This window comes from Alexandromys fortis, unplaced genomic scaffold (genome assembly GCF_014885135.2).
Source record: "Alexandromys fortis isolate MF-2015 unplaced genomic scaffold, M_Fortis_MF-2015_v1.1 scaffold_0, whole genome shotgun sequence".
NCBI classification, from domain to species: domain Eukaryota; kingdom Metazoa; phylum Chordata; class Mammalia; order Rodentia; family Cricetidae; genus Alexandromys; species Alexandromys fortis.
In genome coordinates, this window is record NW_026067949.1 from 20,972,783 (window position 1) to 20,997,465 (window position 24,683).

The window sequence follows — 24,683 nt, forward strand, 5'->3', positions numbered from 1 at the left end:
CTGTTTTATGCTGCTATAGCAGATTCTGTGGCTCGGATAACTTAGAATGAGCAGAAAGTTACTAAGACACTGTTCTTAAAACTGGGAAGTCCGAGATCACGAGAGTGGCATCTCGCAGAGCCTTCTGGGTCAAACATCCCGTGGCAAACGGGCGAAGGGGCAAGACAGAACAAGACGGGGACTGAACTTTCATGACAGCACCTGCCCCACCCACAAGCCAGGTCCCGCCCCTAATGCCATCACGGTGGCAGTTCAGTTTCAGCTTAGTGTTAGGAGGGAAACACACAACCGCAAAACTGTATGACTTGAGGTATCAGATTTTATTTTACTACTTTTTCTCTTGGACTTAGATGGCTTTTCAATCATCTCACCCTGTGATCCTCCCAAGAATCCTGTGACTCTCACTGAGATCCTCAACCCCCAAGTTAGAAAACACGTTCACATCAAGACCATAGGCACACACCCGTGTCTAAACCTGAAACAGATTTTTTTTTTTTTTTTTTGGCGTGCATGCTATGGACTAACAAGACAACTCAGAGGATAAAGGTCCTTTGCCGGCACACCCGATGACCTGACTTCGGCACCTAGAACCCACATGGTAGAAAGAGGGAACTGACTCCCGCTAGCTGTCCCCCGACCTCCACATGCAGGCTGTGGCTTGAACATACACACCACACGCACACCAAATGCGCCGAGCTCAGCTGCTCTAAAACAAACTACTTTTAAAGTTGTTTGCTTTAGGGGAAAAAATTGCTCAAGTATCGATCTACAGTCTCAGTAGGACTGGTGAGCCCTACGGGGGAGTAGAGGACTTTCTGTGGGCTCGTGTTAGCATCCGTGGACTCAGGGCTGTGGGTCCCATGCTTTCCAGGAAGGAAGGTGGGAATACAAGGCTTATGACCTGGCTTCAGAAAGCACTTCCTGTCTCCTTTGCCGGTGCCGTGGACTTCATCTCCCCTCCAAAATGATCGAGTTCGTAACTCAGTGTAATGAGGTACTAGGAAGCAGGGCCTCTGAGGGGTGGTTATGTCGTGGGTGCGGAACCCTCTCAGATGCTCTTAGTGCCCGTACTAACAATGATTTCGGAGCGAGCGTTTGCCAGCTTTCTGTAGTCTCTCTCTTTCCTCTCCCCGCACCTGTATGAGCACACAGCCATCTGAATGGGAAATGTCCCTTAACCAGAACTCTGCTGCTTCAGAGCCACCCAGTCAGGAAGAGCACCTCATGGACACAGCCCCAACATTCACCCAGGTCAGTGGAAGGAGACAAAGGCCATCCTCAGAGCATAAGGCAGCCCAGGCAGTGAGAGTCCCACAGGTCCTCCGTTACTTGTTTGTTTTTAATGCTGGTTGTTGCTCACTAAGACTGAGTAAAAGACACACAGGTTCCCCAGCCTCAGCTTGAAAAATACTGTTCTGTTCAGTTGTAAAACAGAAAGAATGGCCAAAAGGTATTTTGTACATTTATAAAGTACATTAATACTAACCATGAGTCTTGGGCTGAAGAGATGGCTCAGGGATTAAGAGCAGTGGCTGCTCTTCGGGAGGACCTGAGTTCAATCCCCAGCAACCACATGGTGGCTCACAACCATCTGTAATGAGAACTTGGTGCCCTCTTCTGGCCTGTTGACATACACACAGACAGAACACTATACATAATAAATAAACAAATCTTTAAAAACAAAAACCATGAGTCTTACTGAAATGTAACAAAGGTTCAAACAAAAGCACTCTTGAAAATAAACTGTGAGCTGTTGTTTTCTGCTAAGTGTTCTTTTGAGCAAGGTTTGGTGATCTCCACTGAGTTCATTTTCAACTGTGTCAAAATCTTACATCAGTGCTTAAGACCAAAATGAAACCATTAATATAAACTATGATTCCTCCAACATTTTAACAGAACAGAAACAAATGTCTTTTTGCTGGGCATGGTGGCACATGCCTTTAATCCTAGCACTCTGGAGGACGAAGCAGGGGATCTCTGAATTTGAAGCCATCCTGGGTAAGAGTTAGTTCCAGGAAAGCCAGAGTTACAAAGAGAAACCCTGTCTTGAAAGCCAAAAGACAAAGAAAAAGAGGGGAGAGAGAGAAAAGAAAAAGGGGTTTTCTTTTCAAGTTACTATTATCTGTGTAAATAACCAAGAAATAGCAAAAAAAAAAATAAATAAATAAAAAATAAAAAAAAACATTGTAATTGTCTTTGTTTTGTGCTTGTTCATATGGAGAAAGTATTTTGACTATGGACAGTTAGTTCCTGTGACCAGAGCACTAAGCAGGCACCTAGTGCTAAAACATCTTCTAAGCCAGTGGTGGCTCTCATCATGTGGGTCTCAGCAGCTAGCTGGCCTTTTCACAGGGGCCACCTAAGACCATACAAACGTTTGTATTATGATTCAGAACAGTAGGAAATTGTAGTTCTGAAGTAGCAATGAAAATAATCTTATGATTGGGGGTCACCACAACACAAAGGGTCACAGCATTAGGAAGGTTGACAACACTGTAATTTAAATCTCCTCTGGACTATTTGGCCGGGGGGGCGGGGTCTCTTGAGATGCAAAGCAGAATTTGATGCCAATTCTAAACCTGACACATCTACATTTTAATAAAATGCCTCTGTGTTCTTGAAAACATCCTGATTTTGATATGAATAAGTGTCAAATAGTAAATTATGGACATAAGATATAATAAAACATTTTATACAAGAAATAAAGGTTTTAGAGTCACCATTTTGTTGAAGGTTTGTTTTAATCAGAAATGACTTCCAAGTGAGTCTAATCCTATACTTAGATTGGAACTCAGAGACAATTGAGAATAATAAAGATTTGAGACTTCTAGTTTACACAGCAAAGTGAAGGGCTTAGGTTTGCTTATTGACAACCCAGATTGAAAATACGCATAAGGGAAAACGGCTCTGGATCGACTTTCACCACACCCCAGTTGGGACTCTGCTGGAGTATAACAGCCTCTCACTGACCTCTGCCTCCCCGTGGCTGCAGCTATCTGTGATTTGTACAACTTACTTTGATTTTTCAGTGCTCTAAAGACCGATTGTAATGTTGACAACAATCTTGGCTTTGATTGAATAGCTAAGTAGCTATTGACACTTGACTTTGTTGAGTAAACAGGAAATCTCAAATCTTTGATTCAGCCATCCTTAATATTGCACAGGATTCGTGTTATAAGCCCTATGCATACCAAAAAGAAAATTGGTGTGTAAGTCCTTTATATAAAATTGCATTTGCATTTTATAACCTACGAGCATGTTCCCATATATTTAGACATCATCTCTAGATCCCTTGCAATTCCTGGTACAGTGTACGTGCAGTGCAATGTGAGTAATTGTTAGAATGTGTTGTTTAGTGGGGACCAAGAAAAACAAATCTACACCTGTTTAGTACAGGCACAGCTGGAGCGGGGCACTGTGGTTCCCACTTTGTTGAATCCACAGATGGAGATATGGACCACTCTTTATTTAAGTCAGCCTGACAATATTCCAGACAGAGGATTCTGTTACACTCCTCTGCATGCAGCATCTGAAGATACCAGACCCTGTCATCTACTGGCCAGTCACAGGACCATGAATGAAGCCTCCAGCCCCACACCTATGGGTTCTGGAATGGCTCTACTAAATTCTTGGTCCATTTTCTTAGAAGGCCAGAAAAGCGACTTGCATCCCTGAATCCCACAAGTAGTATCTATTTCCTAAACTGAGTTTCCTGATTAGTAGGATTTTAATTTCATAAATAGAAAGCCATTTCTGTCGTTCATTAGTTCATAACTTAATCAGTGGATATCTCAGTTACATTTAATCAACCACTTCTAGTGTGACCATCTTGATGACAGGCTATTTGAAGTGTACATTTCTTGCTATCCCTAAGGTTTAATAAACAAAACCCCATATTTGTACATACACCATATGGCCACAAAATTATAGGGTAAACAAAGAAGACCCATGAATGAACTCCAGACAGTGTACCTGGTGGAAGCTGCTTAGGAGCCATTCTGTCTAAATAAAAGGAAGGTTTTAACTTTAACAGTAAAATTACATACAGAAAACAGTTATTAGGCAAAAATTATAGTTACAATATTTAGCCCATTTTCATTTGGCAAATTAAGGGAAATACTTTATCATCTGTCCTATCTTTGAGAATCTAAAATTCTCTGTGCTGACTATACAAAAAGCAACTTAATCTTCTTTTGTTTTTAAGAATAAAAAAATAGAACTATGTTTATTCCTGCATGCCTGGGTATATGTGTGTTTACCATGTGGTCAAAAGGGATATTCTAGAGTGTGCCCTTGACCTCTGAACCATCTCTCCAATCCTGCAACGAAATCTTCTCAACTTCCAGTGTCTAGTGTACTCTGCTTGGTCCCTACATAAAATACTGATCCTGGGAGTTACTCTTTGGATCTGTGCTGAAACTCACCTATATGTGCTCGCTTTCAGGAAAAGAACAAGATAAAATCAGTGACCCTGTAAGCCAGGTGTGTGAACTGCAAGTACCAGGCTTTCCATCAATCAATGGCACACACCTGAAAACCTTGTCTCTTTCGTGAGAGGCACTGGCTGCCCTACTGACCCATGTGTGACCAGCATTGGAATCTAACATTGCACGTGTTACTGAGGGTGGGCTACCTCTGGGTCTCTATTCCAGCATCTTTGTATGTGTCACCTCCCATCTCTGGTTGCCCAGGAGCTCAATTCTCGCCATTCTCCAGTCTCCAGAAAGGGCAGCTAAGCGCTTCCTCAAGGCTGCAAGACCTAGAGGTGGTTTCCCCAGGTTCTTTTCGCTGTTAATTTTCTCCTGGGAACACCCTACCCTCCTGAGACTGATTAACTCACAGCAGGGGAAGTCAGGCCTTAAGGTGACTATTAACGGGGAGGTTAGTGGCCTGTGGCTGAGGGAAAATTGCCTGGGAAGTACTTTTGCCCTCCAATCACAAAACCTGGCAAGCTTGTGCCACAACTAGTCAGGACTGGCTGGCTGTCAGGTTCTGGAATTTCAACAACTTGTTGAGATTTTAATAACATTTACATTGAAGTATTTAGAAGTAGAATTAAATAAATTATATTTAAAATGAAGTCAGTAAATCCCAAAACCTAGTTATTTCTAAAATGTTCTAACATTTCTACCAAGGGTTTTATATCTGCTGAGCCTGTTGGGGGCAGGCTTTTAGAGTGGGGTGCTCTATGTGGCCTTTGAACTTTGTGTTCAGGGCCTTGAATCAGCCACTCCAGGAACATTTACACCATGAAAACTGGCAAATGTTGTGAATTAGGGCTTGAATTTTCTTTTATTTTTGTTGCCTGTGATTAGGAAGGTAATGAAGAAAACATTTTACATTAAACTTGAAAGTAGATTGAATCTATTGCCATCTCATGAGGAAAATGCCAAAAACCACACAAACAAAAAACACCTGCATTGATATGGGAGTGTCATATATCAATATGTTGATTTCATTGGTTAAGTAATAAACAAACTGCTTGGCCTCATAGCTTAGAACATAGGTGGGTGGAGTAAACAGAACAGAATGCTGGGAAGAAGAGGAAGTGAGCTCAGACTCCATAGCTGCTCTCTGAGGCACACACGATGAAGCTCCGACCTAGGATGGATGTAGGCTAGAATCTTCCCGGTAAGCGCACCTAGCAGTGCTACACAGACGATTAGAAATGGGCTATATTAATATGTGTGAATTAGCCTAGAAGAGGCTCGATAGAAATGGGCCAAGCAGTGTTTAAATGAATACAGTTTGTGTGTTGTTATTTCGGGCATGAGCTAGCAGGCGGCCGGGGTGCTGGGGACGCAGCCCCGCCGCTCCAATTACAACACTGCATGAGGAAATTTTTCCCTAATTTTTGAAAATGATCTGACTTGATGAAGATTTGCTCATGTTATTAACAAATGAGTGAGTTTCCACACGTGGCCATTCTTTCTCTTTACTCTAAACTATTAACTGGAAACACCAACCTGCATTCTTGTCAGAGCTACACCTGTTCTATCTGTTGTGCATAGAGAGTGTGACAAACCCCTTCCAAGCATTCTAAGAAGATTAGATCAATGTGTGTGTGTGTGCGTGTATACATGTGTGTACAGGGTGTACCTGTGTACATACACATGTGGGGGTAATGTGAAATATTAGATTCAAATGCTGGTCACACATGGGTCAGTTAAGCAGCCACTGCCTCTCACAAAAGAGACAAGGTTTCTAGGTGTGTGTCATGGCCGTGCCTGGCTTTACATGTGTGTGCTGGGGAACTAGACTTGGGTCTTCATATTTGCATAGTAAGTGCTCTTTCCCTGTGCATCTCCCAGTCCCCAGTTTATTCTGTAGACATGTGTTTGTGTTGTGTGCCATAGGTTTTTTACTTCTTATTTATAGTCAATATCTTTGTTTTTCTGTCAAACCAGTTGTTAAATATTTGTCAACACAACACTGCCTGTAAGATAGAATTGCTTTGCAAACTTTACTTTTGCCTGAACCACAGAGTGAAAACCTTTCCAATAATATCACTTTGAATACAGTTGAAATAACAATGTGGTTAAACAACAAACAAACCAACAAATGAAAAAAAAAACATTGGATGTGTCTGGTATGGGATTGTCTATATGTTTCCTCTATGAAGAGCAATATTGTCAAACAACCCAAAAGCAGGCTGCAGAGAAGTCTCCTGCTTTGCTGCACAGGAACCCCTAACATGAAGAAGAGACAATCCATTTCCAGCCATCTCTGGCTTATAGAATAAGATTTTTCCCATGAAGAACAGTAAATGGATACACATCACAAATTAGTGTGTTCTGCTAAGAAAATGTTAAGGATCACAATGTGGTCATTTTAGTGTCCCTATGTTTACTTAGAGTGAATTAAAAGGAAGATCTTATCAGTTCCTAGCTTTGGTTTGCTTACACCCTGCGCCACTTTCTGGAGGTGCCCTTGTGATCTGCGGGTTGCAGGGCTTGTTTTCATAGGCTGAGTTATTTGTCTGCTTTAATTCATTTTAAACGGGTCCCACAAGCTGTTTCCGTGTCACATTCCACACTCAGAAGGTGGGGCTGTTGGTTGCTTCTCCCGGAGAAATAAGCAAATGTTCTTCGAGCAGCAGAACTCTGAGGATTTCCCTCCTTCCCAGTCTGTACGCATGAAAATCTCGAATTTGTTATTAAATGAGAGTGGGGAATGGAGTGGGGGGGGGGGAAGAAAAATGAGGAGAGAGGAGGAGAGGAGAGGAGTGGAGAGATAACCAGCCAGGAATTCATGCAATATTTTCTGGGAAAGTGGTTTCCTTCCCTGGGAGTTGAATTCCTAAGAGGAAGGGATAAAAATAATACCTGAGTGAGTTGTATTTGATCAAGGATGTGCAGGCTTCTAATGGAGACAAACCTTGCACGCATAGCTCTTGTTCCCTTTGGAAAGTAGCTAGCTTGTCAGACAGAGTTCTTACAGTGCACATTTTCCTACTGGTGGTTAGACAGAAGGGTTTTGTTTTCAGGCTTTAAATGTTGAGGTTATGTCAGGCTCTTTATCAGGACAGCCATTTTACCTAACTCATCACAAACGATGCTAAAAGGGAAACTTCAGCGACGTTTCGACCTCTGGAGATTTTGCTCTTTGAGGGTATGCAATGTGGGATTTTTATTTGTTTGTTTATGTGCTTCCCTACAGGGTATCTAAGATGAGATAGCTGGACAGGAAAACTTTTTTATGTTTTGTTATCATATACTAATTATGTATAGTGGGTTTTATTATGACATTTTCATATATATGCATAATGTACTTTGATCATATTTGCATAGACATAGTCTCACCCTTCCTTGTCCCTCTCCCATTCCCAAGATTCTTCTTCCGAAATTGTTCTTTGACTTTCATGTCTTGGGGGGCAGGGTGGAGAAACAGCAAGCATCAAGTACATATAGTATTGCTAGCCCTAATGACGATCTTGAACTTGAAAAGTGCAAGAATGTTACTGACAATAGATAGTGTCCAAAAGGCCAGGCTCTACAGAGAATGATTAGTGAACTGGCTGGGGTCACCCTTGGAATAGTTTGTAGCTGCTTAGAATATTCATTGCAGACATCATAGATTGCCATGGAAGAAGACAGACGTGCCATGTTGCACAAGGAGGGTAGGACATGAAGTTACTTATATTTTATACAAAATTGACCTTCAATTGGACCTAAAATATGTCATATGCTATAATTTGAACATGAAATTTCCCCTCACAGGCTCATGGGCTAAATGCTTGGTCCCTAGGTAGTGGCAGTATTTGAGAGATTCTGGGAACTTTAGGTGGTAGGGTCTAGTTGGAAGAAGTAGGTCACACGGAGGAGAGGGGAGGCAGGGGGGTGTCTTTTAAGGTTATTCTTGCTCCCTTCCTCACTTTCTGTTTATTATGAGTAGATCAGCCTCTACTATATGCAGCTGCAAACATGATGCTCTGACCAAGCCCCAGAGACTGAAGCACCTGAAATTATGAGTCAAAATACAGCCTTCTTCTCTACGCTTGTTCTCTCGGGGATTTTGGCCATAGCTTCATAAAACTTAGCTGACACACCAGAGAGAGAAAATTGAGCACATAACACAAGTTTAGGCTAACCTTTTTCCCCTGTTTTTCCCCAAACTCTGTGTGTTTATTATGCGTAGAGTGTATGTGTGTGTGTATGTATCTATTTTACATGCATATTGATTATATCTATAAATATATACATATATTATTTTTGGTTTTTTTAAGCAGGTTTTGCCATGTAACTCAAACAAATTCTTTAAGACTTTTAACAAGATCTGAGATGTTTGTGAACAGAAGATTTTGTGCTTAAAAAATCTAGGGGTGTGTGTGTGTATTTGTCACTGGAGGAAGCCATAGGAATAAGGAGGCAAAAATCCCTGGTGCTCTGGGGCTGCCCAGCCTAGCTAATCAGGAAGCTCTGCTACACGGAGAAGTGGAGGATGGTAGGAAAGGATGCTGATATAAACCTCTAGCCTCCACACTCATGCGTACACGCACGTACATTCACACATGTGCATACACAAACACACATACACTCACACCACACACATGGACACAGGAAAACACGACAGAAAATCCAATTATGCAAATGCTAAGTACTAAATTTTAATATCCATCAGGGCTGGCCCAGCAATTAAAGAGTACTTGCTGCTCTTGTAGAGGACCGAGATTTGGTTCTCACCCACATGGCCACTCGGAAGCATCCACACCTCCAGCTCCAGGGTAGCTGGCTCGACTTCTAGCTTCTCTAGGCATCGTGCGCACGTGGTGTGCAAACACACACACAGGCAAACACTCATGCATACAAGTTAAAAATAAATATACCTTAGAAAGTGAACTCCACCAGGAGTTGAGTGAAAGTCAGGCTCCACGCTGAGCCGATCAGCTCTGCTGGAGCAGGGCCGCCCTTTCCACTGTAGCTGCTCTAGATGTAAATCACGGCTTTGTTCCCCGGCTTTCACTCACTGGCCTCTTTGATCATGACTTCACACAAGGAAAAGATACTTCCTTGTGCGAAGCAAGCGGTTAGCTTCTCATAACCCCCTACAACAAAGACCCCTCTGTGAGGACCAGGAATTCCTCTTGGAATACAGGGAAGGCCCCCAGCTGAACCGTATCCAAGGAAGATGTTGCAAAGCTTGTTGGGAGAAAGGAGCTCTGCGTGAGATCTTTTCTTTCTGTCCAGATACTGGCCTTGCTTAGGGTTGGGGGTGGGAGGCCATCAAAGGAAAACAGAGGCCCAACCTGAATGTGTTTGCCAATTACAAGGAAAAGCGCCGGGTGCCAGCTCAGGCTTATCATGTCCAGAATGTAATGCCTTTTGGAAAGAAACTGGTTTCCCTCTCGTGAAGAGAACAGAAGAAAAAAGGCTGTGATAAAAACTGAGGCCAAAACCAATCTACAATTAAGTCACGGCTGGCTCAGTTCCCCTCCGTCATACCCACCAAAGAAGCCAGCATGGGGCCACCAGTTATAGACTGCCAGTCTCGAGGCCTGGCATTCAAGGCCGTCCTGATCTAACCTGAGCCCAACTTCTAACTTTGAATCCTACCCAGCTTCCTTGACACCACCCACAAACCTTCTCCACATACCATTCTCACGTCCCTCCACTCTCCCCAAGCCTCATGGGGACCGTCTGTGGAATGACTGTGTGTGAGCCTGCCATGTTTCCGGACATGTATATGTATCCTCTAGTAAATTTAGCACCTCTTCCTTCACTCTTCTTTTCTCTCCCTCACCCTCTCTTCTCTCTCTCCCCTCCTCTTCTCTTTCTCTCTTAGGGGAGGTGGGTTTTTTTTTGTTTTGTTTTGTTTTTTTTGTTTTTTTTTTGTTTGTTTGTTTTGAGACAGGGTTTCTCTATGTAACATCTCTGGCTGTCCCGGAACTCGATCTGTAGACCAGACTGGTCTCAGACTCACAGAGATCCACCTGCCTCTGCCTCCCGAGTGCTGGGATGAAAGGCATGAGCCGCCCCACCACCTTCACCCCTCTGTAAGCAGAAATTTCTCTTCCTGTGACAGGTACTTGAGCTCTCTGGTAATGACAAACCCTTGAAGAAAAAAAAAAAAAAAAAAACAGAAAATTCAGTAGTGATGAACAGGAGAGGTAAGGAGTGCCAGCCTGCTTCCATAAGAGGGCCTTCTGGAGACCAGCCTCCTCATTGCATGCGGGCAAGAAGCGGCAATGAAAATGGCGGCTGCCATATCTTGTCCCTTATCACCTGCCAATCCTGAGTTGCCATGATGTGCAAACCTCAACTGAAGGAGCAGAGCAGAGGTGTAGAGGTTGAGAGATCTGTTCCAGGCAACACAGCTTGTAAGGGGTGATGCTAAGATTCCAGTTCAGAACTTTCCGGCTGTGGGGCTAACTCCGTCTTTCCAAATGAAAACACCTTTGCAAAGATGTGATCCACTAGTCACATTTGCCAGACGTCTGCCCGGAGTCCAACCATGGACTCGCTGAGTTCTCAGCTCAGGCGTGGCTCCACCTGGGAACTAAACAGCAGACAGAGTACAGAGTCTATTCCGCGGGCAGTGGCTGGGGAAATACCAGGCAATACAAAACTGTTTACAGACAAGGGACATGATGCCTCTAGGGGTTTAATGTCCTCGAATGTGCTGGGGAGAAGATCATTAAAGAGCTCTAGCCAGTAGAATGCTCAATGTGCTCTTTCCCCAATGGCCGATCTGTTAGCATCTACGCACACACAGCACATGCAGTGTGGCTGGGTAGTACCGCTGGGGAACCAAGCATCTGACTGTATCTAACTCTCAGTGATTTAAATTAAAAGAGCTACACATGGCCAACAGTTACCTTTACGGGACTGTGAAGCTCTGGAACATTCCAACAGGTGAACAGCACTTTGCCAGTCATCTGTACTACATCACCATGTCTCACGCTTATTTATTTATGTTTTGATTGTAAGCTTTATGTCTTGAAGCATAAAGGGAATTTTTCATGCTATTAATGGGCAAGGAGGCCCCGAAGGAGACAATACGCACAAAGGCTTGAAAGCCTTCGAAACCCACCCTGCTGGCTGGAAATAGAATTGTGCAGAGTTTCAGAGATTACTGGGGAAAGTCGTGAGTGTTGCAGAACGGGGGCCTTGGAGGCATAACTGAGGGCTGTAAGGACTTGACAGGCAGCCCCTAGTCACTCACCCCTGCCCAGGAGGGGCTTGATGAAAACTATGCTGGACAAGACAGATACCACCCATGTATTGGATCCTGGAAGCCCAAAGAGGGCATCAGACGGGTCACCTAGAACCGGAGTCTAGGCCATAGTGAGTTGTCCAATGTGGGTGCAGGGAACCCAGCTCAGGTCTTCTGGAAGAGCAGCAAGCTTTCCAATTGCTGAGCCGTCTCTCCAGCCCTTGTAGTTTAAACGCTGCTCTCTCAGGGGGTCTATCCTTGGCTCATCTGGACGCATACCTGTCACTCTAATTGCCTGCTTCCAGTTGTTTGCCATGAAGCTCTGTCTCTGGTTGTAATATCTGTCTGTCCACCATGTGACATGCCCAGTGGTGGGTCGAGGAGGGTGACCTATTGACCTTTCATGTTTTTAGTCCTTAGCACCTGCTTGACTCAGTAATGTCTCCCTGCAAAGCTGTGGACGTTGAAGAGTAGCCTCCAGCAGATAGCTCAATATCTTTTTCAAAGCAGAAACATGATATCATCAGTTCCTCTGAGATACCACACCAGGAAATAAGGCTGGGGCCTCCTCTCTCAAACATCCCCATTGCTCCTTCTGCGTCTTTGGCCCCAAATTTTTCAGTCCATCCACGTAGAACTGCCTTCCTTCTTCCAGTCTTTCTCCATGGAGAGCTGCAGACCTGCCCAAGTGAAAACCCTTGACCCCTCCAGGCTCCTCACTGATTGGCTCTTTGGGAGAAGGATGGAGTGGGAGAGCAATGAGAGAGAGATTTTGATAGAGAGAGAGGAGACGATAGATGAGGTTAGGGAGAGAAACCTGGTGCTAAGGAAATTCCCAAGAATCCACAAAGATGACCCCAACTAAGACTCCTAGCAATAGTGGAGAGGGAGCCCGAACTGACCTTCCCCTGTAATCACATTAGTGAATACCCCAACTATCATCATAGAGCCTTCATCCAGCAACTGTCAGAACCAGATACAGAGATCCACAACCAAGCACCAGGCCGAGCTCTGGGAATTCAATCGAAGAGAGGGAGGGGTAGGATGAAATATATGAGCAAGGGATATATGAGATCAGGATGGAGAAATCTGCTGAACCAAGCTCAGAGAAACTCGGGAACTCTAGACCCACAGCTGTGGAGCCTCTATAAGACCAAACTAGGCTCTCCATATGTGAGAGACAATGGTGAGGCTTGGACTGTCTGGGGGGCCCCTGGCAGTAGGACCAGGATCTCTCCCTGGTGCAGGAGCTAGTTTGCTGAAGCCAATTCCCTATGCTGGGAAGCCATGCTCAGCACCAATGCAAGGAGGAGGGGCTGGGTCCTGCCCCACCTTAATGTGCCAGACTTTGTGAACTCCCTATGGGAGCCCTTACCCCTTGGGAGGAGTGGATGGGGAGGGCTGGGGGAGAGGTAGGTGTGTGGGGAGGGAGAAGGAGAAGGGTGGCGGGGTAGAACTGTGGATGGAATGTAAAATGAAATTTTAAAAAATCGAAAAATAAATAAATAAACATCAAGAATCCAGAAGACTCATTCCTCCTCCCAGGAGGTTGTCACTCTGTAGCGCAAGCCACACAGCATTTACCACAGCTTCCTGGTACCTTGACACAAAGCAGGAGCTCAGAAGTCTTTGTTGGCTAAGTAAACAGCACTGCTTGCTTCCTCTTTGACAGGCCTTCCTGTCGTAACTGGCCATCACCAGTTGCCCGTATTCCTGACTCAGAATGTCAGCATCTCATAGCTGCCCGGTGGTACAGTCTCTCAGTGCTGAGTCTCCGGGATATGGCCGGTGTTATTTATGCACCACAGATCGTTGGAGTTGTGTGTAAGCTTTCTTGCCGCCTTGCTCTCCAAGGATAGATGGATTGCTCCCTGAAGGCATACACTTTACCTTACTCATGCTGTCCTTACCAAAAAGGACAGCATGTACTCGGAATGCTCGAGATAAATAATTAAAATTGTAGTAAAAGTTAAGAACAATCGGATGAGGGATATTCAATTAATGTTTTTAATTTTTGGGAAACTACTATATAACAATAATAGATACTGACAAAAAAGACATGGCTAACAGAATATGAAATCGAATCACTGCATTGTGTAACCATCTGGTGTTAGATAAGAGGTTAGAACTCATTATCTTGTTGGTTACAAGTCCTAAACTGTGTCTGTATATAGTGAAGTATTTACTAAATAGAGAAGTGAAAATCTGAACGTTTCTTTGCCTTCTAAATTCTATACACCATTTTTTCACTATAAGTAAAGATATTTTCTAAATTATGTATTTTATTAAATGTTTATACTTTTACTAGTTGAAGCATTGCTTGATACATCCCCAAGGAGAGCAAATTCATTTAATTTAATTCTTCTCTCTCTCTCTCTCTCTCTCTCTCTCTCTCTCTCTCTCTCTCTCTCTCTCCCTCTCTCCTTCCCTCCCTCCCTCTCTCCCTCTCTCTATCTATCTCTCTCTCTCATCTTTCTCCTTCCTTCCTCCTTCCTTCCATAGTTGACACTATATCCGTCAGAGCAGAAGCATATTGCTAAGCGGTGTTTATGCGCACCACCCACAAGTATGTTAATATGTCTAAGCTACTAACAAAACACCCTGGACTGGGAGTTTGTAAACAACAGAAATAATCTTTCTCACAGTTCTGGAGGCTGGGAAGTCTAAGATCAAGGCTCTAGCAGACTGGTTTCTGCTAAGTTCCTACGTCCTAGATAGCTATCTTTTTTATGGTGATCTTGCCTGGTGAAGGCCAAGGGAGCTCCCTAGGGCCTCTTTGTCAGGACCCTACCTTCATGTCCCCTGGCTTCCCAACACCCTGCCTTTTTGATGCTGGGGATTGTTTCAGCATTTGAATTCTGAAGGGAACACAAGCCTTCAGATGTTCAGATATAGTCCATAGCGCTAACAAATCCGACATGCCCAGTGTGTGGTGAACAGCGTACATGTTATACCATTTAAATCTCATTACAATCTCATTTTATGAATGGGAACACTGAGATGTTAGTTAATTGTTGATTGATTGCTAAGTGCCTGGAGCTGGGCTGCCAAGTCAGGCCTAACAAACCCCGGACCTCTTGCTTGCCTGGGTGATTCCAGGCCAGAAACCCTAGGGCAACATCGTTGCCCTTCGCCCCTCGGGAAAAGCCATCTTCTGTCATCTCCCTGTGCAGCCTGCTGTGGAAATGAGGCAACAAATATCCCTCAGTTTTCCGCTTTGTTGTTGTTGCAGGAAGAGAAGTCAAACACCGTAGAAGCCCAATGGACCCCAGCTCCCCAGCAGGTAAGCTGGTGTTTTCCATTTCATGCGCGGCGGGGCGGTCTGTCCTTAATATTTTTCATTAATTCTCTTTTGTTTCGTGTAACACTGAAGTCAGTGGACAGATCGAGTCCCCAAGTCGGCTTCTTTGGGGCTCATTCAGATTTCAGTTCGATTACGTGATTTAAAGCTTTTTGTTGCTATTTTGTTGTCTTAACATTTTTAAATTTCTATTTGGTTTTATATGTGTGTGTGCACATGTGCCTGTATGGAAATCAGAAGACAGCTTATAGGAATCAGCTCTCTTCTTCTGCCACAAGAGGCTTGACCGGGGCCTTGAACTCAGGACCTCAGTCTTGACAATGGCACTGTCCTGCTAAACCATCTTGCCAGCTCCCTCTGCAGCTCCTCGTGATTATTTTCTACTTTTATTGTTGGGAAGAGAATTAAAAATGTGTGTGGCAAGACAGCAAACCAACCAGATCTTCACAGTGAGAGATTCCCACTTGCCCAAAGAGGTTGGGACATCTCCAGTGCCATTCACTTCCCTCCCCTCAACACTGGCTCTAAGTGTCTTCACAGGACTGTAGATTCAGCCCTCTAGAAATTTGGTAGGAATGCATCTTACTTAGGGCTTCAGAAGCTACCCACAATGCCCAGCCCTCAGGAGACTCCAGTGTATCCATCAGGTGAGGAACCAGGTCCTGGGTTATACCTTCTCTTATGGTTTGAATATGAAATGCATCCCTCAGGCTTATGTGTGGAAGGCTTGGTACCCACCCAGCCAGGTCAAGGTATTCGGGGAGGTGCTGGACATTTTAGGAGGAAACACCTGGCAGGAGGAAGTAGGTCACTGGGGCGTGTCCTTGGGGACTCTCTTGCAGTGGCATCTTTCTGACTCTCTCTGTGTCCTGGCTGCTTTTTGGCATATGTTCCCACAACCACGACCTTCTGCCTGACCTCATGCCCAGAACAGTGGATCAGCTAACCCTGGACTGAGGCTAGAAAACTAAGTCACAATAAATCCTTCCTCCTTTTAAATAACCCGCTGGGTATTTGTCATGGAAATGACCCAAGCAACCAATTGCATTTCTTTCCATTTATTTCTGACTTCTCCTCCCTGTACCAGCTAACTTGCAGGACCATATCCTCCATTTCAGCTCCAGGCAACAAGCCTGTTACTCCCTACTCCATGTATCTCAGCCACAGTGTAGCCATTATCCTTGCTCCTTCTGGAAAGTTCTAGACCATCATGCTGTCCCGACTCCGCAGAGTTCTTTCATCCTCTCAGATTCATGCCATCTGCCTGTCTATTCTTACTGCCACTCAGTCTGACAGTGTGAGGACTTGGCCCTGTAGCCACTCTGCATCACTCAATACTGTGGGCCCGAGTGTGTGCAGGGACCTCATTTCATCTACATTTCAGTCTCCTTTCATGGCTACATCCTGGACCTTTCCATCAACTGTGGGTTCTAAATAATGAGGCCACCATCTCTTAGTACAGCAGATTTCTCATGCTCAAAGGTGTCGTGTAACTGGTTCTGTTGGTTTCTAGCTGTATTAGACGCTCCAGCCCCAGAACTCTCATCTAATAACCAATAAAATAAATCTATTTAAGTTTAGGCTGAAAAAATTGCACTGGGAAGGTCATATGCAAATGTGATGATAGATTTCTAAATGGGGGGGGGGGATGAAGTGAAAAAGCAAAGCAAATGACGAGATTAGGAAAGACGTGAAGGGAGCTGTATGGCCAGGCAAAGAGACAGGCAGTGGTGCCCTAGAGGATCATGAAGGTCTGTGAGTGTCCTTTACAAGGCTCTTAGCTTGAAGTGAGTCGTTACAGTCAGTGCTTACAGCTTACCACAGTTGTGAGATTTCTCTGTAAGTCGCTGTAAGCAGGACCTTGGTGGATTCCAAACCACCGCTAGCAGGGCGCTGTCCCGGCCCATCCCATTCTCAAAGGCTCATTGGTACACAAGGCCTTGTTTTATGTTTCTCTTTCAAGGCACCTTATTTGAAAATGTTACTAATTCACCTTTTAAGCTGATTTGAGGCTAGCAGCACTGCAGCTCACTCCAGGATGAGACTTATCTGTGGTATCTGTTTCTTCTGTGACACACACCGCAGCCTTCTTTAACTTAGCACCACGGGACAGCACCTTGGTGCTGTGCTTGGGGCCTTGGAACAGTGAAACAAACAATAATGGGACACAAAATGGACTGCAGAGAATGTGCTTATGCAGAATAATAAGTCAATCAAGGAGATGGAAAACTACCCCGTGTGAGCTCCGCTAGAGACACGGAGGCCAGGTCACTCTCCTTTATGCTGCTCTACGCGAGCCCATGTGTGGCTGCCACACAGCATCATCTGAGCACTGGTGTTTGAGTTACTAACAAATCCTGTCAAGGGAGCAGCATTCGAAACCGTGGACCACAAGAAATGAGGATGAAGGATAGCTATAAAATGTCGGTTAGCAGCTGGTTTGTAAGAAGTGCTATGTAAACTTGGTGTTTCTACTGTCACCTTCACTATTGCATGGTATTAAATAGCCTGAGGCAGGAGCTGCAGAGATGGCTCAGCAGTTAAGAACACTCGGCTGCTCTTCCAGAGGTCCTGAGTTCAATTCCCAGCAACCACATAGTGACTCACAGCCATCTGTAATAAGATCTGGTGCCCTCTTTTGGCCTGCATTCATATAGAACACTGTATGCATTATAAATAAATAAATTTATTAAAAAATCCTGAGGCATTGGGCATCTCTGGGAAGGTTTCGGGTGGAGCAGTGATGATAACTGGTCAGGTCTGTGGTCTAAAAGGATCTTAGGACTGTGTGTGGCTAATGTGGGAGACATGAACGGATGCAGAGACAGTCTAGGAAACAGTACTGTAATCTGGGTATTGACAGAAATATGATATTGCCTTAGAACAGAGCATAAGAAATAGCCATGGCTGGAAGGAATGGGCCTAAGAGAGAGCCAGGCCTGGTGGCACGTGCCTGTAACCTGGCACTTGAGAGGCTAAGGCAGGAAGTTTGACATGAACTTGAGGCTAGACAGGGATATTTAACAAGGCTCTGTCTCAAAAGATGAGCGAGAAGGAGGGAGAGAAATAGGAAGGAGGATCGGACGGAAGGAAGGATAAACAGACGGCTTCCTTTCTATTGCATTTCCCATGGAATGTGCTCTGAAAATTCACCAGTACCACCTGCTGCCAAATCTTCACCAAGAAGACTTCCTCATCTCTCCGAGGGATCTAAGGAATCCTTTACCTATTTAGACTATTCTCTGACATCTTTAAGTCTAGTGCTAGTTTAGTGGTCTTCTAAGGGTTTTTGTTGTTGGTTTAAGGAGTTTTTTTTTTGTGTGTGTGTGTGTGTGTGTGTGCGAGAGAGAGAGAGAGAGAGAGAGAGAGAGAGAGAGAGAGAGAGAGAGAGAGAGAGTCTTACTCTAAGTTAGCCTGGAAATTAAAATGTAGCTCAAGTTAGCCTCAAACTCATAGGTTGAGCCTCCTGGCTCAGCCTCCAGCGTCCTGGAATTGTGGGCATGAGCCACCACACCTGGCTGGTCATGGATTTTTGTACTTTTCTCTCTTGCTGGACTATAAACTCTCCTTGGGTCCCTGGTATCAAGTTAAGGACTTGGGTGCTCAGGAAGTAGCAATCACATCTATAGATCATGAGCCCTTTCACAAGCAGCAGAGGTTTCCCTCCGTGTCCTGGTCGTGGATAAAGTATCTTCCACTCAGATGATGCTCAGGCCTCTGAACCATGTCCATTATTTTCCATTCAAAAGTGATTTTTACTAGAATTCAGAGACATTGAACACCTAGGGTCATCCTAGAAGTACAATATTTTTTTTCTTGACCTTTTACCATGCTTTCTTCTTGAGTCCATGAAACAAATTTATAAAATTAAGTGTGTGGGTGAGGTATCTCATCTCAAACATTCTCTTTGGCTTGGATACTGAATGGATCAGCCGACACAGCAAAATTCCGTTGGGTGGGTAGCTCAGACAACAGAAATGTCATCTTTCATAGCTCCCAATGGAAATGCAGGGGTATTAATCTATTCTGTTCTTAACTGTGGCTGGCAGCCTCATCCTGACCTCACACCATGGCTAATGGAGGGTGGGGACTCACTGTCTCTCTCCCTCTCCTTAACCCCAGCATGTCCCCCAGTCTTTTCAGACAGATCACTACCTGTATGACCTTATCCAGTCTCTGAAAATCTTAACTCCAAAGGCAATCACATCGAATAAGAGCTTCCAGCAAGTTAATTTCAGGGACACACTGTTGTTGCGGGAGGTCCTTCCGCTCCTCCAGCCTATAGCCACTGAGATACCAGCCCATTGGGGCGTGGTCTCTCTCCCTTTAAAAAAGCAGCTACTTCCCTTCTCTCTCTCTTTCACTTCCTGCTCCGCGTCCGGCGACTAGACTCCCTTCCTGGTTGCGCAGCTGGGACGGTGATCTGTAAGTTTTTTCCCCTTTAAATAAATACCACCCTATGAATCATAATTCCAAACTGGTGTGGCATTGTTTGTGACTTACACCTATACACTGTGATCCACACTAGTTGTTTTAGGACTCTGGAAATCATGCTTCATTCATCTCAAGCATGTGGTCATATACATGTATCTTTGTAGCCTTTATGACTGTTAGCTTAGCTTCTCTCCATGCGACTTCATCTAAAATGTCCTCATCATCTGTAAGACTTGGCTTTTTTCAAATGCTCCAGGACTCCTCCATAGTTTTTGCTGATTACCAAAGTGAGACAGACCCTGTGTTGAAGATACACCCCAAGGTCCATGTGGTTTTGGGGTGGATGTTGTGGAAGCATCACCTGTTTCTATGCAGCGTCTACGTGACCCAGCAGTTGAGGATATCCTCACAATGATCACAAACATGGCAAGAGCTAGCATACATCAAGGATTCGCCGGCCAAGTGTATTTTGCCAGGTGTCTTAATCAGTGTTCTATTGCTGTAAAGAGACACCAAGGCCATGGCAAGTTTTATAAAAGAAATCATTTAATTGGAGTTGGCCTACAGTTTCAGAGGTTTAGACCATTATCAATGTGGCCGGAAGCATAGCTGCATGCAGGGAGACATGGTGTTGGAGGAGCCGAGAGTTCTTATATCTTGATCTGCAGGCAGCAGGAAGAGTGAGATACTGGGCCTGGCTTGAGTTTTTGAAACCCCAAAGCCTACCCCCAGGGACACACTTCCTCCAGCAAGGCCACACCTCCTAATCACTCTCAAGTAGCACCACTCCTAATGACCATGCATTTAAATCGATGAGCCTAGAGTGCCTGCCCTACACAAACCACCACAGCAGGCTTATCGTGTGTTTATATGGAGCCATCTTGAGAACAACTCTATAAGGCTGGATGTTACTCTCTCCCCCATCTTGATGTTGGCAAAACTGAGATGGAGGGAAGATGTGTGGTGAGCTGAAGGCCGCCCAGCTTCTAGCCACCCACCCAGAGCCCACTGCCTCTGCTATAACGGCCGTCTTCTGGGCTCCACCGTATAGCCCCTCCTCCTCTTCAAAGCCCCACTAAGAAGCAGCCACTGCTTTCCTTCCTCTGCGATCACTCCCAGAGCATCTCACTTCTGAAGTAATTGTGCAAGTTTTGCACATCAAGCAGTTCTCTACTTCTGTATGCCAGCCGGGTGTAACACAATCCAACCAAGTTTTTGCCCTAGCTGCCCTATGGTCGCACCAGATGCCCGAAATTAAGGATCAAGGCCACAAGGCTGCCCACCCACCCCTGCCACTTCACATGCTGGTTACAAACCTAGACCCTAAACATGTGGCCAAGCAGTCATAAATCAGGATTTTCAAAGTGCCCTCCTTGGACTCAATAGTTTGTTTGAATGGCTCACAGAACTGAGAGTAATTATTAGGATATATTTACTGGCTTGTTACAAAGGATATTTAGAGAACTGGATGAGAAGTCAGATGATGCAGAACAAAGGCAAGGTCTAAGATGGTCACAAGAGCAGAGACTTCTGCCCTATGGAGTTGAGGAGCACCACCCTCTCAGCACACAGGGACATTTATACACTCCCTGTGGGGTTTGTAGAGTTCAATCTCTATCTTATTTTCAGTATCTACCATCAGCACCAATGTACGCATACACACACACACAAGAGAGAGACAGACAGAGATACAGACAGAGAAGAGCAAGAGAGAAAGAACAGAGAAACAGAGAGAGAGAAATCAATGGATGATATTGAACTAACCAAAACCTCTACTTGGTTCTGTGGTGATGGTAGCATCCTGAGGCTACCCAGGGAACCCAGCTTCAGTAGGGTAAATTCAGCATCATAAACTCAAATGTGGACAGCAGGGATCCTTTTGTCAAGAGGCCCCTAGGACTCAGGAAGTTCCAGGAGCTTTTGGAGCTCTGTGCCAGGAACCAGAGACAATGATCAAATCTATTTGCTTTTACCATAGCTCCCTATATGATTTTATGTGCACTTTGACCAGCCCTTCTGGTCAAACAGCCTTAGAAGGAAAAATTGGTCATAAAAAAATAAAAAAAATAAATAAATAAAAGGGGATCCGGATGGATCAAACAAAGCAGATATGCTGCAAAGACTGGTCATGCTGGGCTTCTTCTGTGACTTAGACCAGAAGCCAGTAAGTGGCATTTGCCTATAAACTAGCACTTTGGAGTCTAAAACAGGAATGTCCTGAGTTCAAGATCAGTCTTGGCTACATGAACCATGTCTCTAAAAATAAATAATATAATATAATATAATATAATATAGAATCCTATTTGAACTATACATGTTAAATGGGGGGGATCTTCTTTAAGATTTTAAAAATCAAAAAAAAAGATTTTAAAAATTCCCTCAAGAAAACTGTTTTCTGAAAACTCTTCAAGGTGCACCAGTCTTTGGTCCCAAAAATGTAATATCATTGAGGGGTCATAGCCTGGTCCGCCTAAAGCTGGGTTACTATTGCCATGCCACGTGATTCTCTCTAAACATATTTAGTTTGGATGTCATCACCTCTGGGTTCTTCTAAGCAACAGAGTTCTATCCAAGTAGCAGAAATTGGGGGAAGCATCTAATATCACCAAAGAAAGTTCATGGTGGTATATGAGGTTATGTGGTGATTAATTACACTGCCTATCAGAGCTCTCTGTATCACTTCCAACAGATGCAGTTGACTCTCTGTGTCTGTAGGGTTTGCAGCCATAGATTCTGCCACCTGCTGCTGCTGGAAAGTATTTAGGAAAAGCTATTACGTGGCTGTTGACACAGACTGTAAGCTGTCACGTGGCTGATGGTGCAGACTGTAAGCTGTCACGTGGCTGATGGTGCAGACTGTAAGCTGTCATGTGGCTGTTGATGCAGACTGTAACCTGTCACGTGGTTGATGATGCAGACTGTAAGCTGTCACGTGGCCATTGACACAGACTGTAAGCTGTTACGTGGCTGTTGATACAGACTGTGTAGTCACACCTCTAATGATTGCATCTGGAGTGAACGTGTGGAAATGTGTTCATCCTTCCCTAAATAATACAGAGTAATAACTGTACAAAGCATTCATATTGTGATAGATGTTATAGATCATCAAGAGACTGGAAATGCTAGAAGCAAGGCCACCACCTAAAGAATAAAGGATATGGGAGGATGTGTGAGGACATATATAAATTCTGCACCATTTCATGGAAAGAGCTGAAGCAAGCAGGGATTTGAGAACCATCCCCCATGGATACCAAGGGACAGCTCTTCCATCAAGGCCAGTGGGAAATTTGTATCACCCACTAAGAGTTGTAGGTATTTATCTTAGGCAATTGAGTTGGAGCCTCACAGAGGCCTTCCTGTGCCTTGTGGAAACCATCCTCACTAATAAGGGGGCCCAACACCTGTACCAGCAGCAGAATGCCTTCTGCACCCTGGCAGACGGAAGGGACACCTAAACTTTTCCACTAATGTCACTCACATCTGTTGGTGATATTGAGGGTTCCCAAAGATCACTAAGCATGGTATGAAGGTCCTATGTCCCTTACACTTTCTCTGGGGGAAAGTTTGGGGTATCTACTAAAGCAGGTTGGAGGAGGTTGGAATGAAGAGGGAACCTATCCTGAAGTGACATTACGGGACAAGCAGCCTGGGATGGGAAAGAAAAGAGAACTCGGGAGAGATGAGTACAAAAGTAAAGCCCTCTATAGCCACCCCTGGCTCCACCCCTCGCTCCACCCCTCGCTCCACCCCTGGCTCCACCCCTCGCTCCACCCCTCGCTCCACCCCTGGCTCCACCCCTGGCTCTACCCCTGGCTCCACCCCTGGCCCCACCCCTGGCTCCACCCCTGGCTCCACCCTCGCTCCACCCCTGACTTCTTCACCCCTGTGACCTGCCAGACACAAGGCACTCAGTAAGTGTGCCCTGCACATCACATGACCCTCGTTCTTTCAGAACCCAAGACCAGCAAGTGTCAAAAGGCTATTATTTGCTCATGTAGCCCATCTTCCTTGGACAATGATACGATCTGTAATAGGTAAGGCCCTGAAGGGAATGGGAACACCTCCTTTCAAACCAAGGAAATCCTATGTGGTATGTGATCATTTGGTTATGCAGCTATGGGAAAAACTCCGAAGCAAATGAGACGACGAGGTGACGCAGATCGGCAAAGCAGGTCGATCTTTCCACCTGCTGTGATTTGACTATTTCTCCTCTCTCCAATTTGTGTTGACCTTTAACCCCAGTGCAACAGCGCTAGGGGTTGTGGGTTCTAGAGGGGCGCTGCCAGGGATAGTGGAGTACTATGGCTATCGCAGGAGTGGGTTCCCGATGAGAAGGGGAGTCCTCTCCTCTCTTATCCACACCCATCCATGCCCCTCCCCAATTTCCTCCCTAATGTTTACCATGTAAATCCTTGCTGATGTAGCAAGAAGGCCCTCGCCAGATCTTTGCAGATCTGAAAAAATAATTGCTGCTTTGCCAACAAAACATATACCAGGACATCAGCCTCTAATGAGAGATGGAGATAGACATGAGGGGCTCCAGGGGACCCTACTGGGCACCGGAAGCTACAGAGAACATAGACTTGTTCCCAGAATGGAGAGCTGCCTGACTGAGATCCAGAGATCCCTGATGTCTCTCTCCTTTGCCCTCCAGTCCAGTCCAGCACTGCCACTGGGCTCTAAGGGCAGGGGAGCTGCAGGGGTAGAGTTCCCTGAAAAATAGCCAAGCAAAGGGGGGAAATGAATCCAAGAGCAATCCGATCCCATATAGTATGTTCTTCAAATGAATTCCATATTTTAGGCACTTGATTTTTCCTAATGCTTTCCTGTTACATGGTACAGTCGGGGATAATAGGTCAAACATACATTAGAAAATGTCCAAGAGTTGTGACTCGGTTGGTGGAGTGCCTTCTAGGAGACACAGAGCTCTGAGTTAGTCCTTAGCACCATATGAAACTAGGCCTGGAAGTCCATGCCTTTAATCCCAGCACTCAGGAAATGGAGGTAGAAGGACCAGACGTTCAAAGTCATCCTCAGCTATGTAATGAGTGTAAGGCCAGACTGAAATACATGGGACCCTGCCCTCTCCAGGCCCCATCAAAAGAAAAATGAGAAAAGCTTACAAAGTATGGCCAGGCATGGTAAAGCATACTTATAACCTCACTTCTTAGAAGATGGAGGTAGGAGGATTGCAAGTTCAAGATCAGCCTGGGCTATATAGTAAGACTATGTCAAAATAAAGAAAGCAAAGGAAAGTTAAAGAAGAGTGTTATAAAACTTATTTTTGAAAATGAAC

At 44.8% G+C, this 24,683-nt stretch overlaps 1 protein-coding gene across 3 annotated transcripts in view; it reads left to right on the forward strand.

Annotated features, from left to right (window-relative positions):
* CUNH4orf19 (chromosome unknown C4orf19 homolog) overlaps positions 1 to 24,683 on the forward strand; it is a 73,556-nt gene that overhangs the window by 40,240 nt on the left and 8,633 nt on the right. The window contains exon 2 of one of the 3 annotated variants that reach the window (XM_050150043.1): positions 14,885 to 14,935. The exons of 1 other annotated variant lie outside the window; for it this stretch is intronic. The gene's annotated coding sequence lies outside the window, so the exon portion shown is untranslated. Of the gene's footprint in view, positions 1 to 14,884; positions 14,936 to 23,399; positions 23,422 to 24,683 lie in introns of those variants that run through there. One more of the 3 variants, XM_050150045.1, reaches the window with a different exon arrangement.